Source organism: Ptychodera flava, chromosome 21 (assembly GCF_041260155.1).
Source record: "Ptychodera flava strain L36383 chromosome 21, AS_Pfla_20210202, whole genome shotgun sequence".
In the NCBI taxonomy this organism is placed as follows: Eukaryota; Metazoa; Hemichordata; class Enteropneusta; family Ptychoderidae; genus Ptychodera; species Ptychodera flava.
This window is the reverse complement of record NC_091948.1, coordinates 16,237,286-16,243,387: the sequence shown is the minus strand read 5'-3', so window position 1 is coordinate 16,243,387 and position 6,102 is coordinate 16,237,286. Positions and strand designations below refer to the sequence as shown.

The window sequence follows — 6,102 nt, the reverse complement described above, 5'->3', positions numbered from 1 at the left end:
AATATTTGTGCATGTTGCTTTCTCATACTGAATTCTCACAGAGAGAACAGAAAAGTATCAGGAATTTGTCATCCTTTTCATATGAAATGCAGATTTCATAATGGTACACTTTCACTTAGCAAACATCAAGATATCTCTGAAAGTATGGCGCCGGAAGGGCGCGCCAAAAAATATGAAACATCCTGATATCTCTGATATATATGCCTTGTATATTAAAGTCATGCACCTGAAGGGCATGCTGAAAGATGTATGATATATTAAAGTAATGAGCTTGAAGAGCACGCTGAAAAATATTGAACATACAGATATCTCTGATGTATGTATGCTTGATATGTTAAAGTTAGGCGTGCTGAAAAATATGACTGATTATTAAAGTTACGCGCCCGAAGGGGCGCGCCGAAAAATACAACTGAATGATGAATTTTGTGGCTGACACTAGCATTTTAGGCAATGATGAGCCTGTGTCAAAATTCAAAATACACTGACCCCCCCTATTGGGCATTTCAAAAACATGGTGACCCCCCCCTATCACCAAAGTCAAAAAACAGGGTGACCCCCCCCCCCATGAATCCACCGCCCCCCCCCAGGCTGAAGAAACTGACCAGTCCTAAGGCACGGAGTCAAGAGTCTTCAAGTCCCTACAAACCCGGATGCAGTCACGCGCCAGTACTTTGCAATACGTGATTGATGAAGAGGCTGACGTGGTTCTTTAACTTGGTACCACTACGACTACAGTGCAGTCCATGGCGTTGTCCACTGAGAAAGACAAGTGAATCGTATGACAGAATCATAAAACTTTGAGACAGAATTACATAGCTTGGCGATTTGAGAGATCGTCGGATGCAGGTAAGAAAATAGTTAAGATCTTATGACTTCTCTGTTTTTTAACTGTTCTGCGACAATGCTTCAATCCTGACATTCCTTTCACTTGAAATGAAAGAAAAAGTGTTTGCAGAATTTCCAGGACAATATGAACTCGACAATCGGTGAGACGAATGTATTTATTAGTAAAACTTAAAAACTAGAATGCACAATAGAGTGTCAACGGCACTGACTCGCACTGTCAAATACATACGAGCACAATTTTCAATTTTATCTAAACTAGACTCCAAAGAAAGATGGATGGGTCTTTGTAAAACTTTGTGTCGCGTGAAGCTATCGTAGAAAACACTGATTCTGTGTCTCTGTCGAGTAACACGCACTGTGCGAACACGGAAATCCGTCTATGATCTTAGTAACAACAACGACTTGTTCTACCGTGGTTGTTGTGTTTACCGCGTCCCGCACGCTATCGATGACAGCGATTTTTTAAACCAACTCAAGCGTTCAGTTTCGTCTTTCGACCAGGACGTTCAGCCTAATTTAGGCTAAGGTCTACAAATCGTTTGATATAACTCGTTTAATTTATCGGATTATAGGGATGATCGACACTTCTTTAATCGCACGAAAAAGAAATCTGTGAATTTTGTATAAGTTCGAAAATGCAGAGGACGGTAACATTGAGTCACCCAAAGTAATTATTATTCATCTCACGCAACGTTTCTTTACCTCGAGGCAAATGCTGACTTTTAAGATCGATGATAATCCTGCAAGCGACGAAAAAGCTATAAAAACGTGTTTGTTTGACGGCGTGCCAACATTTTAGACAATAGAGTGTTGCAGCGTACTTATTGATCGATGAAATCTTACTGACGTCGTAGAAAGCACCATGAGAAACTAGATTATCAGTACTATTGTGTGTTTTATAAAATATATGAACTTTCAAGAATTTCAAACTTGTTGACGATACATGCGATTATAGAGGAAACTAGTCTTTGTGGCATTTGCATTGTAACAGAATACAGCACTGTCACGATTCTAAGATTTCTCATGACGTCAAGGTAAACCCACCATCAGCCGTGTCGAAGCGTTTTGAGTTCAATTAATGGTTCTCTGCAAAAAAAATGACAATGAACAGCGGCGGGGTTGCTGACCAAAAGACTTCCATCACAACTTAAACTTGAGTAAACGAGGCAGAAAGATTGCCATCTGTGTGAAAATCGTCTTTAGTATACTGCTAGCCTGCCTCGATCACTGCGACTACCCTGTCTCTGTTTATGATTACACAATGACCATAAAACATTCTTTCATGGTTGTCAACTCCTTATCCATACCACTACAACGGCTCCTAGATACTACTGACCGATTTTTGACTCTAAATCTAAATCTTAAAATCTCGGGTTACATTTTGGCTCTCGGACTGAGAATCAACAAAGTTTATAAGATAGTTTGGATTTGACCACGTAACGACCATCTGCCCCAGGCAGTTTTTGGGATTAAACGACAGTTTTCAGTTTTCGCTGTTCACTGCTCATGTATGTATCTGGTTGGTGATACTAGAAGATAACGTTAATTATGACCCGACATTTGTAAGAAATTACAACTGACACTTTACATTTTGGGCTGATCACATAAAAATTCAGGCGATTTTGAATTGCATGAGCTCTTTAAATACTGATCGTGAAAGACAGGGATCTCCTTTGGGCGAATTAACTTACACATAGATTATCTTTCTTTCTCGTTGACGAAGTTAAATCTCGGTAAAATCCCCTGCTATTGGCTAAAACGCTCGAAAAGTGAATCTCATAGCCAATCTTGAAATCTAGTCCAAACTTTGATTCTCTAAAAATGAACCAAATGTTCGTAACTTACCTTAAGTCACAGTGTACTGTACTTATGTCACTGTGTACTGCACTATCGTCAGCACTTGATTTAAATCAAATTGATGGTGTACATTTTGCTGAAGCTAAAAACTTGTTTTCAAAGTGAAAATATTATTTTTGTCAGTCCAATATCCTATTAATTTGCCAAAGTAAAGCGGCCACTGAATGGAATTTCTACCTAATACTTTAAATGTTTTTCTTAATACTTTAGTGCTTCAAAGAATAACATTTGATAATGGATAATTATTATCATTGTACACTACTTACTCAATCCTTGTAGGATCGAATTGTTTATAGTGGTTTGTATATACAGTTACCATCGCCTTTGCAGTATTAAATCAATATTGAGCATATAAAATTGATTGTTTTTTATCACGGCGCTGTCTTATCAGACGGAGATAGTTGTTTTTTTTAAATCGCTGGACTTTCTACAGTCACTGTGGTTGTATGACTTATGATCATACGAGTGTGTTACAGCAGACGATATCAAGATTTTTGCGTTGGAAGTGAAGTGGAAATTGATAGGAAATTTTCTCCCGTCTGCCTCGCCGCAAAATGACACCGCCAACATTTCTTACACTGCAAAGAACAGATAATAGCAGAACGATAATTATAACAGAAAAGAGAGTGATTACGTGAGCTGCAGTTACGTGCCCTTTCTGCTTGATTCCCCTGTTAGCTCGTCATTTGAAGATTTTTGTGATGAATAGCATTATTTGGAAATTTGACCGGAGTTTGTCTGAGCAGTTGCTAGTCTCGCAAAAGTCAAAAGAAATAAAAGGTATAGTCTTCGAAAGCCCCAGGGCATGTTCCGAGTGTGTATTCCATGTGAGTTGACCCCGAGCTTAACCTCTCACAGATAAATGGTTTGTACACAATGCACTGTAATCGTTACCTGTCGCCAGCTTTTAGGTCCTGTCATTATGTTTTGCTTGGACTTTAATAATTTCAACTCAAAAGATCAACTTTTCAAAACGAGGGAAAAGGCAAATGCATGCAGTGGTACAACAGCTTAGTATCTGCCACAGAAACCTACAGCCCGTCATGATGTAATACGGAGTGTACTTTTGACCACACTGAACCTATGATCGAAACAAAGTGTAAGCTTATTGGTCGATTCTGTTGTTCTGATCACGTGACTCTCAAACGTCACTATTGCAGATTGTCTATAAGTACAAAAACTTCAGTGTTCGTCGTTATCTATTAAGTATTCAGGTACGTGTCTCACTTCTGCGACACTGTGAAAATCCACCTCTGCCCAGCAACAGAATAAACGTTCATTCGTGCTTTCTGATAGCCATTATTCAAATTTTATCACATCAAATATTTAGCGACACAGGAATATGATAGATATAATCGCAACATTTTTTGTGAAGCGGTCGGAAAATGGTTCCAGCCGTGTTTCTACATATTGTTGCATTTCTTTTTCAGCTAAGTTTTCTCCTAAACTCATCGCTCAGCCAATGATTCTGTTCTGTCACTTTCAGATGCTGATACGGTGAAATCAACGTGCATTGGTTCCTGACTATTTTGAAAATGCGTCTTTCATTATTCAGTAGTCTTCATAATATTTTGTTCATCGTGATCGTCACCTATATAACTGAGGTCGAAAGCGAAAGACAGAAAAAAGTGCTCAGATGCGAGAATTTCACTTCGTCCGATTTCAGATTCACCGATATCACACCCTCGTCCGCCAACATATCCTGGATAAGCCCATCGACAATATCCACAAATAACACTTCCGTCATTAGTAAATACATTATCAACTATCGGGGCAAGTATCGCCAAATTACTGATGTGGAAGGCGAGAAAAACGTCTCCGCGAACAAGCCGATGTGGTTTGAGGTGACTGGCCTGTCACCGTGGCCAGCACAGTATCAAGTATGTCTACAAATTGAGTATATTGAAAACGGAAACACAGCCTTAGTGAAAGGAGAACGAGGTTGCGGAATACTGTGCACAAAGTTAGATCACTTCGACTATTTTGCGATTGGTGCGATTGCATCAGCTGGACTGATTTTATTGGTTTTGTTGGTCAGTTTCATTTGTTCCATGAAATGGGATGACCCCTATGGAATGAGTAAAGACGAAGTGGCGGAAATGAACAGGGTGAAAAAGGTCAAGGTGAAAAAGAGAAAACAACGCAGAGTTGGATATGCTGATTTTGTCGACAACTAAACACCTAATACACCATACCCACTTAAACATCTGTATTGATCTTTAGCACCAGTAGTTAGTGGCAACCGTTATTCATACATTTGCCTGTTCGTGTTTTTCGAATTCACACTGATCTATCAAATCGTTTGTTCTTTTATTATACATCTTGAAGATCTGTCCTGTTTTCTTGACACTGTAGTATATAAAAAGCCAGAAGTATATGGCACCTGAGCTGGTAAGGTAGTCTCCTGCAACTTTCTTGAGTGAAATACATTTAGTAACAGGAAGAGCGTTGCCTTCCCTGTAACGGACACAATTATCGTGTTCTGTCCGGCAAATCGAGTTTAAAATTTTAGTGCCTTAAGTCTAAATTCTTTTGTTGTTGTGTTTTGTCTTTACGATTTTGCTTAAAATCGAAAGTATTATATTGTTTAAGTTAATTGCTTGTAAATTATTACTATAATTATCGACCAACGATCGGTAAAAATGGTATCATCACATCTTGTACATGTATTTCTCATGTTTCCGTGTAGTGTACACAGTTTTGTTTTCATAAATCATTTTGCTCTTAAAACAATCTACTTTCCTCGTATTTTTAAATATGAGTTTATGAATTGGATCTCAAAGCTTACGGTGCTTGTAGTTGACTTTCAAAGAATTTCAATGACAAACGTTACAAATTCTGATCTGGGAATGGAATAGCAATAAAGCTATTCTGTAAAAAGTTTACATGTAGTTAGTTGTTTATTGTACAAATGGGGAAAATCTGCCCCACTGGCTCTGACAACCTTGTGGTATAGGTCTGTGTCAGCAAAGACGTCATATGACTGAAGGGGGCTTATAAATAGAACTGTATCCAGTGTTGCAAGGGCATGACTGCATACGGTGCAGTGTCTGTGACCACAGTGTCATGATGGGGTCTGAAACTTCTGCCTGTATTAGCAATTTTCTCTATAACACGATTGGAACTAAATTGGGAGAATTGGCTCTTACGATAGTTAAAATTTATAGGTGCTCTGTAGCTTAAAGTTGCAACATTACAAATCAAACGTACAAATTAAGTGTATTGCAAAAAAGAAGAAAAGTAGATGAGCTTACATTTGCTGATTAAACAATACGTTATTCTATTATCCCAAATTAGTTCCAATCGTGTTCTATAAGACTGTCTGCATGACTGTACCATAAAATACGAGACCTGATTCTGGCTATTATATTCAGCTCAGAAATTTGGTGGTTTTTCAGA

The 6,102-nt window shown here is 38.5% G+C and overlaps 1 long non-coding RNA gene across 1 annotated transcript; it reads left to right on the top strand.

The window, feature by feature from the left end:
- Nucleotides 1-612: 612 nt before the first annotated feature.
- LOC139121552 (uncharacterized) lies at nucleotides 613-5,588 on the top strand. Its single transcript, XR_011549314.1, has 2 exons — nucleotides 613-846; nucleotides 4,190-5,588. It is a non-coding gene; the product is annotated as an uncharacterized lncRNA (long non-coding RNA).
- Nucleotides 5,589-6,102: the final 514 nt, after the last annotated feature.